Raw genomic sequence first — 15,149 nt, 5'->3', positions numbered from 1 at the left:
AAGGGATTATGAACTGGTCTGAATCCCAAAAAGCCTCCTTAGAAAAGTTCAAGAATGATTTTAAAAGTCAAATGAGAGAGGTAGAAGAGTCCTTAAAAGATGCAATTGGCCAATTGGAAAAAAAGTACACTGAGGAAAACAAGTCCCAAAACACACCATTGGCAAACTGGAAAAAATTACACTGAAGAAAACAAGTCCCTAAAAAACCAATTGGCCAATTGGAAGGAAGTAAAAAACTAACAGAAGAAAACAATCTGTTAAAAACTAGAATTGGACAAATGGAAACTAATGTCTCTATGAGAGAGCAAGAATCAGTCAAACAGAAACAAAAAAAAAAAAATAGATGAAAAATAAAATACCTCATCAGTAAAACAACTGACCTGGAAAATGATCCAGGAGAGACAATTTAAAAATTATTGGACTACCTGAAAATCATGATAAAAAAAGAGCCTGGACAGTATCTTTCAGGAAATCATAAAAAAACTGCCCAGAAGTCCTAGAACCAGAAGGAAAATAACCATAGAAAGAATCCACGATCACCACCTGAAAGAGATCCCAAATTGACAACGCCAAGAATATAATAGCAAAATTCCAAAATTACCAGATGAAAGAGAACTGCAAGCAGCCAAAAAAACAATTTAAATATCATGGAACCACAGTCAGGATTACACAGGACCTTGCAGCTTCTACATTAAAAGAGCAGGGTGGAACATGATATTCCATAAGGCAAAGGAGCTTGGAATGCAGCCAAGGATCAAATTCCAGCAAAAATGAGCATCATTTTTCAAGGGAGGAGATGGATATTCAATGAAATAGGGACTTCCAAACTTTCCTGATAAAAAGACCAGAGCTCAACAAAAAATTTGATCTTCAAGTACAGACTCAAGAGAAATTAAAAAGGTAAATGGGACAGAAAGATACAATATGTTGTTAATAAGGGACTGTTACATCAAGGGAATATGACACTTGCAACCCTTGAGAACTGTATTGTTATTACACCATGTTAAAGGAGTATACATAAAGAGGGTGGATATTAGTTGACTTTGATGTAATGATAAAAAAAATCTAATCAAGTGGGTTAAATGGATCCAAGGATAATCTGATCTTAGAAAATGTACTGAGAAAGGAGCAGACAAGGGTAAATTACATTACAGGAAAAGACACAAAATCCTATTACAGCAGAGGGAAAGAAGGGAGGGGGGTGAGCATTGTTTGAACCTTACTCTCATCAGATTTGGCTCAAGAAGGGCATAACATAATCAGTTAGGTATAGAAATCTAACTTGCCCTATAGGCAGTAGGAGGGAAAAGGGGAAAGAAAAGGGAGGGGGAAAAAGGGAGGGAAGAAGCAGTAAGTAAAGGGGAAGAAAAGGGAAAGGGATAATAAAGGGAGGAGGGACTGAAGGAGGCAGTGGTCAAAAGCAAAACACTAGTGAGGGGAAAGGAAAAAGGAGAAAGAAAAGCAAAAAGGGGGAAAGGATGGAGAAAAAGACACAGATAGTAATCATAACTGTGAATGTGAATGGGATCAACTCTCTCATAAAACAGAAACAGAGCAGAATGGATTAAAAACCATAATCCTACAATATGTTGTTTACAGGAAACACATTTGAAAAAGAGTGACACATACAGGGTAAAGGTAAAAGGCTGGAGCAGAATATATTATGTTCAGCTGAAGTAAAAAAAGCAGGGGTAGCAATCCTGATCTCAGACAAAGCAAAAGCAAAAATAGATATAATCAAAAGAGATAAGGAAGGAAACTACATCCTGCTAAAAGGCACCATAGACAATGAAGTAATATCATTACTAAACATATATGCACCAAATGGTATAGCATCCAAATTCTTAGAGAAGTTCAGGGAGTTACAGGAAGAAATAGACAAAAACTATACTAGTGGGGGACCTGAACCTCCCCTCTCTGAACTAGATAAATCTAACCACAAAATAAACAAGAAAGAAGTTAAGGAGGTGAATAGAACATTAGAAAAGTTAGGTATGATAGACCTCTGGAGAAAACTGAATGGGGATAGAAAGGAATATACTTTTTTCTTGGCAGTACATGGCACATACACAAAAATTGACCATGTACTAGGGCATAAAAATCTCACAATCCAATGCAGAAAGGCAGAAATATTAAATGCATCCTTTTCAGATCATGATGCAATAAAAATTATATCTAATAAAGGGCCATGGAAAGATAGACTAAAAAATAATTGGAAACTAAATCTAATCCTAAAAAATGAGTGGGTCAAACAACAAATCATAGAAACAATCAATAATTTCATTCAAGAGAAAGACAATAATGAGACAACATACCAAAACTTATGGGATGCAGAAAGCAGTTCTTAGGGGAAGTTTTATATCTCTAAATGCTTACATAAATAAAATAGAAAAAGAGAGATTAATGAATTGGGCATACAACTAAAAAAACTAGAAAAAGAACAAATTAAAAATCCTCAACTAAACACCAAATTAGAAATATTGAAAACCAAAAAAAATTAAAAAATTGAAAGTAAGAAAACTATTGAACTAATAAATAAAACTAAGAGCTGGTTTTATGAAAAAAAAAATAGATAAACCTTTGGTTAATTTAATTTAAAAAAAAGAAAGAAGAAAACCAAATTACTAGTATCAAGAATGAAAAGGGTGAAGCTACCACCAAGGAAGAGGAAATTAAAACAATAATTAGGAATTATTTTGCCCAACTATATGCCAACAAATTTGACAATCTTAGTGAAATGGATACATATTTACAAAAATATAAATTGCCCAGATTAACAGAAGAGGAAGTAAAATACTTAAATAACCCCATCTCAGAAAAAGAAATTGAACAAGCCATTGATGAACTCCCTAGGAAAAAATCTCCAGGGCCAGATGGATTTACATGTGAATTCTATCAAACATTTAAAGAACAATTAATTCCAATACTATATAGACTATTTGGGAAAATAGGTGAAGAAGGAGTCTTACCAAATTCTTTTTATGATACAAATATGGTGTTGATACCTAAACCAGGAAGAGTCAAAACAGAGAAAGAAAATTATAGACCAATTTCTCTAATGAATATAGATGCAAAAATTTTAAATAAAATCTTAGCAAATAGATTACAGCAACTTATCACAAGAATAATACACTATGACCAGGTAGGATTTATACCAGGAATGCAGGGTTGGTTCAATATTAGGAAAACTATCAGCATCATTGAGCATATACACCAAAACCAACAGAAACCACATGATCATCTCAATAGATGCAGAAAAAGCTTTTGAAAAATACAACACCCATTCCTATTAAAAACACTAGAAAGCATAGGTATAAATGGAGTCTTCCTTAAAATAATAAATAGCATCTATCTAAAACCTTCAGCAAGCATTATATGTAATGGGGACAGGCTAGAAGCATTTCCAATAAGATCGGGGGTGAAACAAGGATGTCCATTATCACCACTGTTATTCAATATTGTACTGGAAACTTAGCTTTAGCAATAAGAGAAGAAAAAGAAATTGAAGGCATTAGAATAGGCAAAGAAGAAACAAAGCTATCACTCTTTGCAGATGACATGATGATATACTTAGAGAATCCTAGAGAATCAAGTAAAAAACTACTTGAAATAATAAACAACTTTAGCAAAGTTGCAGGCTATAAAATAAACCCACATAAATCATCAGCATTTCTATATATTACCAACAAAGCCCAACAGCAAGAGATAGAAAGAGAAATCCCATTTAAACTTACTGTAGACATTATAAAATATTTAGGAGTCTCCCAAAACAAACCCAGGAACTCTATGAACACAATTACAAAACACTTTTCACACAAATAAAATCAGATCTAAATAATTGGAAAAACATCAGTTGCTCATGGGTAGGCCGAGCTAATATAATAAAAATGACAATCCTACCTAAGCTAATTTACTTATTCAGTGCCATACCAATCAAACTACCAAAAAATTATTTTATAGAGTTAGAAAAAATAATAACAAGATTCATTTGGAAAAACAAAAGGTCCAGAATAAAAGGAACTAATGAAAAGAAATGCAGGGGAAGGTGGCCTAGCAATTCCAGATCTTAAATTGTATTATAAAGCAGCAATCATCAAAACTGCTTGGTACTGGCTAAGAAATAGAGGTGGATCAGTGGAATAGGTTAAATATGCAAGACACAGTAGTCAATGACTATAGTAATCTATTATTTGATAAACCCAAAGACCCCAGCTTCTGGGATAAGAACCCACTCTTTGAAAAAAACTGCTGGGAAAACTGGAAAAGAGTATGGCAGAAACTAGGCATAGACCCAAATCTCACACCATATACCAAAATAAAGTCAAAATGGGTTCATGACTTAGATATAAAGGCTGATACCATAAGTAAACTGGGAGAACAAGGAATAGTTTACCTATCAGATCTATGGAGAACAGAAGAATTCATGACCAAACAGGAGATAGAGAACATTATGAAAAGCAAAATGGATAATTTTGATTACATTAAATTGAAAAGTTTTTTCACAAACACAATCAATGCAACTAAAATAAGAAGGAAGGTGGAAAATTGGGGAAGAATTTTTACAACCAGTCTCTCTGATAAGGACCTCATTTATATAATATATAGAAAACTATGTCAGATTTATAAGAATGTGTGACATTCCCCAATTGATAAATGGTCAAAGGATATGAACAGACAGTTCTCAGATGAAGAAATTAAAGTCATCTATACTCATATGAAAAAAATGCTCTAAATCATTATTGATTAGAGAAATGCAAATCAAAACAACTCTGAGGTAGCACATCACACCTATCATATTGGCCAACATGACAGAACAGGAAAATGACAAATGTTGGAGAAGATATGGGGAAATTAGAACACTGATGCATTGTTGGTGGAGTTGTGAAATGATTCAATCGTTTTGGAGAACAATTTGGAACTAGGCCCAAAGGGCTCTAAAAATTTGCATACCCTTTGATCCAGCAATAGCACTTCTAGAGCTATATCCCAAAGAGATCATACAAATATGAAAATGACCCACATGTACAAAAACATTAATAGCAGTTCTTTTTGTGGTGGCAAAGAACTGGAAATTGAGAGAATGTCTATCATTTAGGCAATAGCTGAGCAAGCTGTGGTATATAAATGTAATGGAAAACTATTGTGTATAAGAAATGACTTCAGGAAAACCTGGAAAAACTTGTATTGTATGATGCTGAGTGAAATGAGCAGAACCAAGAGAATGTTGTACACAATAACAGCTACATTGTGAGATGACTAATATTAATAAACTTAACCCTTTCCAGCAGTACAAAGGTCTAAGACATCTCCAGAGTCCTCATGATGGAAAATGCTATCCACATCCAAAGAAAGAACTATGAAAAGTTGAATGCAGATCAAAGCATATTATTTGCTATTTTTTTCTCTTCCATTGAGTTTTGTTCCCTCTTTCTGATGGTTCCTCCTATTGGTTTTAATTTTTACTTACAACACCAATAATTTGAAAATACATTTAATACAAATGTAAATGTATATCCTATACCAGATTGTGTGCCATCTTGCAGAGGGTGGTGGGGAGGAAGGAGGAGAAAAATTTTAAACTCAAAAGCATATAGAAGTGACTATTGACAAATCAAAATAAATTAATAAAATTTTTAAAAAATAAGAAAGTAAAAAAGAAGCAAAATGCAAAAAATAGCCAACAGACTGCTCCACATTAGCTGGACTGAGTCTTTTCCTTACTTAACTACTGTTGTGGCTTACAATAATTGTTTTGTAAATATAAGTGTGGTCTGAAGTTAAACTTTTTCTAGAATGAATCTAAACTGTTAATATTTTTGCTACCACATACATTCCCAAAGAGGTTTATGTGGGTAAAAATCACTTTAAGACAATTTAACCGATTTTATTAGACAATCATCTTGATAATTCTTTGCACAGGGTTTCATTAACATATGAGCCATGTCTTTTATTGCCACATGAGTATTTAAAAAGGAAGTGATTAGCTTTGCTCTTTGAGTACTGCACTTTTTAAAGGCTCCCTGTTAGACTAGCATTAAGCAACTAATGTCTAATATAGTTATCCATGTCTGTAGCTAGGTCAGAACACTGCACCCACTCTATCCCAGCGTTTATGTACTGATGTGAATAATATAGTTGAAGATGATAGCCTTTTACAAATGCATTCTATAAACTGAATTATTGCTGGACTTCTTAGAAGAATAAGGATCCTGTCCACCACAAAATACAAAGTAATTGTTTATAAACTTTCCATGCTGTCTGACCAGCCTCTTGGTTGGTGTGTGTATGTGTGTGTATTTGAACTCTTCATTTTTAAGCCTCAGATTTAATTGTTAGCTAGTTGTATGACTGGCATGTGTGTGTCTGGAATGCAATACACTTCATGTCCAAAATACAAAGACCATTTGAGGGGAAAAAAACATCAAGAAATAGACTGGAATAATGAGCAAGCAAAAGAAACAAAATCTTACTGTACAAAATTAGTATGGCAATAAAGATCAAAACACACACTCAGAAGAAGATAAGAAATTCAAAAGTGCTAAATCCAAAGTCCCAAAGAAAAATATGAATTTGTCTCGGGCCATGGAAGAAAAGAAAAGGGATTTTAAAAATAAAGTAAGATACATAGAGGAAAAATTAAGAAGAGAAATGTGAATGATGAACAAAATAACAAAAAAAAGTCAATAGCTTGTAAAGGAGTCACACCAAAATAATAATGATAAATACAATAATAATTATAATAATAATTATAATAATAATAATAATAATGAAGAAAATAGGACCTTTAAAAATAAAATAGGCCAAATGGTTAAAAAGTCAGAAAAATGCAATGAGAAGGATACCTTGAAAAACAAAATTTGCCCAGTAGTATATGTGTGTGTGTTTGTGTATATACATATGTGTGTGTACAAAAACTCACTGAATTAGAACAGCTACTTAAAAAAAAATTGGCCAAATGCAAAAAGAGACACAAAAATTCGCTGAAGAAAAGAACTTATTAAAAAAATAGAATTGGACAAATGGGAAAGGAGGTACAAAAGCTCACTGAAGAAAATAATCCTTTGGGGAAGCTAAGTAGTGCAATGCATAGATATCCAGTCTTAGAGTCATGAGGACCTGAGTTCAAATCCAACCTCAGATGCTTGATGCTTAGTAGCTGTGTAACCCTGGGTAGGTCACTTAACCCCAACTGCCTCACCAAAAAGCAAAAATTAAAAAAAAAACCTTAATAATTAGAATTCAGCAAGTTATAGCTAATGACTCTATGAGACATCAGTAAACAACAACATGAAAAGAATGAAAAAACACAAGACAATGTGAAATACCTTATCGAAAAACAATGGAAAATAAATCTAAGAGAGATCATGTTGGGTCCCAACTATGGAGAAGCCATAAAATGTAGTAATAAGTAAAAAACCATGAAAACTTAAACTTTGTGAAAGGTCAAAGAACAAACATGGTAACGTACTCAAACTCATAATTTAGATACTTAATTGTAATTTAGACACTTGTTGCCCGCAACCAGATTATACACCGAACGGAGAGGCGTGAAATAACTTATGACATGGGCCAGGCGGAGTAGAATTACTGACTCAGTTTATTCATCTGAGGGCACAGAATACATAGGGAAAATCTAGCCTAACTTCAAAGAGTCCTCCCCATGAGATATTCCCCAGAACATCTGCTGAGGATGTAACAATCATGAATTTCCTCCGATCAGGGTTCCTAGATTGGGCTGTAGATTCCAAGGTTTTCCCAGGCACTTAGGCGCCACCTGCATAGAGTAGTAAATATGTAAACCTAAGGTTCAAAGAGAGAGAAGGGATATCTCAGTGACCTCTTTATCAGGAAGGAATTTGGGGAGCCGTACCACTTAATCCTTTGAGCCCTTTGGGGTGAAAGCCTGAGCAGAGGTCAAACTCTGCCTTGGATCTTAAACCCTTATCAGACTCTTAAGATCAGCCCTCAACAGACACTGAGTCAAAACTTGTATATGATGACCTATGAAGGCAATAACAAGAATATTGTGACCCAAATATGACCAGTATATGATCAATACATGAACTTTGTTTGGGGAAACATTGGGCTAACTCCAAAGCTCATTGGTAAGCCGAAAATCAAAAATATCCACCAATCAGTAGTGATGCACTCTCTAGCTCCTCCTCTTTCTGTCTGTTTTCTGTAATTACCATGGAGATTTGGAGGGTTCCTTGTCAGGGATCCACTGAACTGTCTGGCTACGTTCTCAGACTGAAGATTGCCCATTTTTTAAGTATTTATAATGACTGATTAAACTGCTAACTGTGTTCAATATGGATATACTTGGCATCTTTCTTTGGTATCAAAAGGATACCCCACAGTTAAGGGTGAGGTACAGGGTTTATCAGCACAGGGAATTCTACATATTACAGACCATTTAAAAATTATTGGACTGGACTTCTAGGAGTGAAGATGGAAGAATAAGAAGTTTCTCCAACTTTCCCTTACTGACCTCTAAAAACCCAGAAAATATTGCAGTAAGAAAAACCCTGGAGCACAAGCCCCACCTCAGAAAAACAGGGCAAGACCCTGAACATCAGGGTGGTGGAGCAGGCAAGTGCCAACACCAGCCCCCCACCAAAGTGTTTTGGCACAGTCAGGGGAACCAGTAGACTGTAGGTTGGAAAATCACCATGTGTACCAGCAGACATCCTCTCACTCCTTCCACTCAGCTCTAGGAAGCACAACTCCAGGCAGGCAGGTATCTGCCAGCAGCCAAACATTCCAGTGCTTCAAAGCAGCCTGCGTGTGGAGGTGTCCTCCAGGGGCCAGACCACCTACATCCACCCTGAGAGTTTCAGTGTTGCTTGACTACAGCTCAGCAAAAGGTAAACTGTCAGATTTGTACAGGCTTCAGCCGTCAGCAAAAAATCAGTGCCCACAGAACACAAAGCAAGGGACCAGGTCCTTGGCCCCCAGAATAAGAAGATTCAGTAAGTACTTCATCAGGAGAGCTCAACTTGAAAAGTCAGGAAATAAGTAAACAACATGAGCAAAAAGCAGAAGCAGCTAAAGACCATAGATTCTTACTGCGGGGACAGGGAAGATCAAAACACAAATTCTGAGGAGGAAAGCATTTTAAATATGCCTACATCTGAAACATCAAAGGGGAATATGAACAGATCTCAAGCCCAAAAAGCTTAATTGGAAGAGCTCAAGGGGCAGGTAGGTGGCACAGTATATACAGCACTGGCCCTGAAGTCAGGAGGACCTGAGTTCAAATCTGTCCTCAGACCAAACAGTTGATACTTACTAGCTGTGTGACTCTGGGCAAGTCACTTAACCCCAATTACGTAAAATTAAAAATAAAAATAAATTTAAAAAAAACTCAAGAAGTATTTTAAAAGTCAAATAAGACAAGTAGAAGAAAAATTTGGAAAAAAGAAATGAGAGTTATGAAAGAGAAATTCAATAGCTTGGAAAAGGAAGGACAAAAATGATTGTAGAAAAAAATCCTTAAAAAGTAAAATGGACGAAATGGAAAAGGAGGTAAAAAATCTAGTCAGAGATTAAATACTAGAATCAGGAAAGCTAATGACTCTATGAGACAGCAAGAATTAGTCAAACAGAATGAATAAAAAAAAATGAAGAGCACATAAAAAAATGAAGAACAAAAAAAATGAAGAGTATATAAAATACCTCACTGGAAAAACAACTGACCTGTAAAATATATCCAGGAGAGATAATCTAAGAATTTTTGGTCTACTTGAAAGTCATGATAAAAAAAGGATCCTGGATAGCATCTTCCAAGAAATCATGAAGGACAATTGCATTGAAGTCCTAGAACTAGAGTGTAAAATGTCTATTAAAAGAATCCACTCCTCTCCTCCTGAAAGAGATCCCAAATTGAAACTGTAACTAAATTCCAGAATTATCAAGTAAAAGACAAAATCCTCCAAGCAGCCAAAAGGGAACAATGTAAATATCATGAAATTATAGTCAGGATTACACAGGACCTAGCAGCTTCTACATTAAAAATTGGAAAGCATAAAATATGATATCCTGTAAGGCAAAAGAGTTTTGGATGAGCTAAACTTTCAGGGGAGGAAATAGCATTCAATGAAATAGGGGACTTCCCAAGCTTCCTGATAAAAAGACCAGAGATCAACGGAAAATTTGATCTTCAAATACAAGGCACAAGACAGCCATAAAAAGGTAAACAGGAAAGAAAAAAAAATTATATTCAATAAGACCCAACTGTTTACATCCCTACAAGGAACATGATACTTGCAACTTGAGAACTGTATTTTTATCACAACATTTAAAAAGGAAGTACATAGACAGAGGACATAGGAAAAAGTTGATTTTCATATGGTGATAAAAAAAAGGATTTTATTGGGAGAAGAAGAAAGGAGGAGGTAATAAAGAGTAAATGACATCACATGAAGAGACACAAAGACTTATTATATTAGAAGGAAATATGGGAGGGATATCAGCATTGTTTGAACCTTATTGACATTAGTTTTGGCTCAAAGACGGAAGAACATAATCAGTTAGGAATAAAAATCTAATCTACCATATAGTAATTAGTAGGGAAAAAGGGAAAGAAAAGGGAAGAAAGAAGTTGTTAAGGGAAATGGGGAAGAGAAGGGAGGGGACAGATAGCAGGGAGGACAGATTGAGGGAAGTGTTGGTCAAAGGCAAAACTCTAGTGAGGAGGGAAGGTGAGAAAAGAAAGAGGAAAACATAAAGGAAGGGAATGGAATGGAAGGAAAGACAGCAATTATAACTGTGAATGTGAATATGTTGAACTCTCCTATAAAACAGAAGCTGATAGCAGAATGGATTAAAAAACATAATCCTAGAACATGTTGTTTATAAGAAACACATTTGAAGCAGGTGAATATATACAGAGCAAAGGTAAAAGTGTGGAGCAGAATATATTTATGCTTCAGCTGAAGTAAAAACAAAAGAAAACAAAACAAAAATAAAAGCAAAAGTATTGGTAGCAATCCTGATCTCAGACAAACCAAAAGCAAAAATAGGTCTAATTTAAAAAGATAAGAAAGGAAAGTGTATCTTCCTAAAAGACACCATAGAAGATGAAATAATATCATTACTAAACATATACACACCCAAGTGTACAGCATCCAACTTCTTAGAGGAGAAGTAAGGGGAGATAAAGGAAGAAATAGACAACAAATCTATAATAGCCTGACCTCAACCTTCTCCTCTCTGAACCAAACACATCTAACCACAAAACAAACAAGAAAGAAGTTATGAAGGTGAATAGAATTTTAGAAAAGCTAGATATGGAGACCTCAGGAGAAAATTGAATGTGGATAAAAATGAATATACTTTTTTCTCAGTGGTACATGGCAGCTACACAAAAATTGACCACATATTAGGACAGAAAAACCTCATAATCCCACGCAGAAAGACTGGAATATTAAATGCATCCTTTTCAGGTCATGATGCAATAAAGCTTACATGTAACAAAGAGCCATGGAATGATAGAATAAAAATTACTGGAACATAAATAATCTAATCCTAAAGAATGAGTGGGTCAAGCAACAAATCATAGAAACAATCAATGAAAACATCCAAGAAACTGAAAATAATGAGACAACATAACTAAATATGTGATGCAGCAAAAATGGTTCTTAGGTGAAGTTGTGTACCTCTCAATGCTTACATGAATAAAAGTTTAAAAAGGAGGAGATAAATGAATTGGGCTAAAAAAGAACAAACTAAAAATCCCAATTAAATATCAAATTAGAAAAATTGGAAAGCAATGGAGACATTAATAAAATTGAAATTAAGAAAACTATTGAACTAACAAATAAAACTAAGAGCTGGTTTTACAAAAAAAAAACACCCAGTAAAATAGATAAACATTTGATTAATTTGACTAAAAAAAGAAAGAAGAAAACAAAATTATCAAAACAGAGAGGGTAAATTCACCACTAACAAAGAGGAAATCAAAACATTAATAAGAAGCTATTTTCCCCAACTATATTCCAATAAATTTGATAGTCTCAGTGAAATACATCGATATTTACAAAAATAGAAATTGCCCACCTTAACAGGAGAGGAAATGAAACACTTAATCCCAATTTCAGAAAAAGAAATTGAAGAAACCATAAATGAACTCGTTAGGAAAAAAATCCCCAGGACCAGATGGATTTACAAGTGAATTCTATCAAACACTTAAAGAACAATCAATTCTGATATTATATAAAGTGTTTGGGAAAATAAGCAAAGAAAGGAGTCCTATCAAATTCTTTTTATGATACAAATATCTTGCTGATACCTAAACTGGGAACAGTCAAAATAGAGAAAGACATGTATAGACTAAGTCCCTAACGAATTTAGATGCCATTTAAAAATTTATTTATGTATTTATTTTGTGTTTTCCCCATTCAATTCCATAACATTGTGAGTACTAAACCTTCTCCTCCCCTAAAAACAGTGTGAATTCTGATGTAGGTTCTACATATGCATCCATATTTTTTTCATATTAATCACATTGAAAAGAAGAATTAGGATTAATGAGAGGAACCACAAGAAAGAAGAAACAACAGAAAGAGAGAGAAACGGAGAGGGAGAGAGAGAGAGAGAGAGAGAGAGAGAGAGAGAGAGAGAGAGAGAGAACAAATTGTATGCTTTCATCTGCATTTAGACTCCATTGATCATTTTTCTGGAAGTGGAAAGCATTTTCTTTTCTTTTTCTCAATTTATTTATTTTTAGTTTTCAACATTCACATCCAAAAAATTTTGAGTTCCAAATTTTCTCCCTATCTCTCCCCTGACCCCACATCATGATGGCATGCATTCTGAATACCTCTTCCCCTAATCTGTCCTCCCTTTTATCTCTCCTCCCCTTCTCTTATCCTCTTTCCCCTTCTATTTTCTTACAGGGCAGGATTGATTTTTATACCCCCTTGCCTGTATTTCTTATTTCCCAGTCACATGGAAACCATTATTTTAACATATGTTTTTAAAAGTTTGGGTTCCAAATTTTCTCCTTTCCTCCCTCCCCATCTACCCTCATGGAAAAGGCAAGCAACTGGATATACGTTATACATGTATAGTTATGCGACACATTTCCATAGCAGTAATGTGCAAAAAACTAACTGTATTTCATTTCATCCTATCCCACTCCCCATTTATTCTATTCTCGCTTTTGACACTGTCCATCCTCAGAGGTGTTTGTTTTTGATTACCCACTCCCCCAATCTCTTCTCCCCTCTATCATTTCTCTGCTCACTTGTCACCTTCCCCTCCCCCTATTTTCCTGTAGGGTAAGATAGATTTCTGTATGTTATTCCCTCCTTAAGCCAAGTCCTACAAGAATAATATTTACTCATTCTCTCTAACCTTCCCCCACTTCCCCTCCACTGTAAAAGCCCTTTCTTCTATGTTTCATCTGAGATAATTTATCGCATTCTACTTCTCCCTTTCTCCTTCTCCTAGTGCAATCCTCTCTCTACCTTTAATTTTATTCTCCAGATATCACCCCTTCATCTTCAACTCACCCTACACCCTCTATCTGTCTGTCTATCTATCTATCTATCTATCTATCTATCTATCTATCTATCTATCTATCCATCCATCTACATATACATATGTATATGTGTGTGTGCATATATACATATATATATATATATATATTTGGTTATTTAGTTATTTTTCCCTCCAACTTCCCTAATACCGATAAAGGTCTCATGAGTTACAAATATTACCTTTCCATGCAGGAATATGAACAGTTCAACCTTAATAAGTCTCTTATGATGTCTCTTTCCTGTTTATCTCTTCATTGTTTCTCTTGAGTCTTATATTTGAAAGTCAAATTTTCTATTCAGCTCTGGTCTTTTCATCAAGAATGCTTGAAAGTCTTCTATTTCACAGAATGTCCATTTTTCTCCTGGAGGTATATTCAGTTTTGCTGGATACATGATTCTTGCTTGTAATCTTATTTCCTTGGCCCTCTAGAATATTATATTCTATGCCCTGTAGTCCTTAATGTAAGCTGCTAAGTCTTGTGTTTTTCTGATTGTGTTTCCACTATACTTGAATTATTTCTTTCTGGCTGCTTGCAATATTTTCTCCTTGACTGGGAACTCTGGAATTTGGCCAAAATATTCCTAAAAGTTTTCCTTTGGGGATCTCTTTCAGGAGGAGATCTGTGGATTCTTTCAATTTCTATTTTGCCCTCTGGTTCTAATATATCAAGGCAGTTTTCCTTGATAATTTCTTGAAAGTTGATGTCTCGGCTCCTTTTTTTGATCATGGCTTTCAGATAGTCCAGTAATTTTTAAATTCTCTCTCCTGGATCTATTTTTCAGGTCAGTTGCTTTTCCAGTGAGATATTTCACATTATTTTCTAATTTTTCATCCTTTTGGATTTGTTTTACTGTATCATGATTTCTCATAAAGTCACTAGCTTCCAATTGCTCTATTTTAATTTCTAAGGAAATATTTTCTTCAGTAATCTTTTGGACTTCCTTTTCCATTTCACAAATTTTGCTTTTGAAGACATTCTTCTCCTCATCGGCTTTTTGGACCTCTTTTGCCTTTTGGGTTAGGCTATTTTTTAAAGTGTTATTTTCTTCAGTATTTTGGGAGGGTCTTCTATAGCAACTTTTTGACTTGTTTTTCATAATTTTCTTGCATCAGTCTCATTTTTATTTCTACTTTTTCCTCTACTTCTCTTTCTTGTTTCTCACAATCCTTTTTGAGCTCTTCCATGGCCTGCTACTGATTCATATCTTTCTTGGAGTCTTTGGATGCAGGAGCGTTGACTTTGTTGTCTTCTTCTGTTTGTACATTTTGATGTTTGTTACCAAGGAAAGATTCTATGGTTTGACTTTGTGAGGCTTGGTGATGATCCCAACCAATTACTTGAGTTTTAAACTCTTTGTTAAGGTACAGATTTGCTTCCAGTGTGGAGAATGTACTGTCCCAAGCTTCAGGGGTTTTGTGCATCTGTTTTCAAAGACACTTCTAGGGACCTGTAAATTTTCAGTTCTTCCAAGATGGTATGACAAGGGGCGAGGTGTTTATTTCTTTCCTGGCCTATGTTATGGTCTATGAGAGATCACAAGTACCTTTTCTGCATTGGAACTGTGAGGAGGATTTCCTCTGCACTACAAAGTCCACCATGCCAG

This window comes from Phascolarctos cinereus, unplaced genomic scaffold (assembly GCF_003287225.1).
Source record: "Phascolarctos cinereus isolate Bilbo 61053 unplaced genomic scaffold, phaCin_HiC Scaffold_7;HRSCAF=346, whole genome shotgun sequence".
In the NCBI taxonomy this organism is placed as follows: domain Eukaryota; kingdom Metazoa; phylum Chordata; class Mammalia; order Diprotodontia; family Phascolarctidae; genus Phascolarctos; species Phascolarctos cinereus.
Note: the sequence above shows the minus strand (reverse complement) of the source record.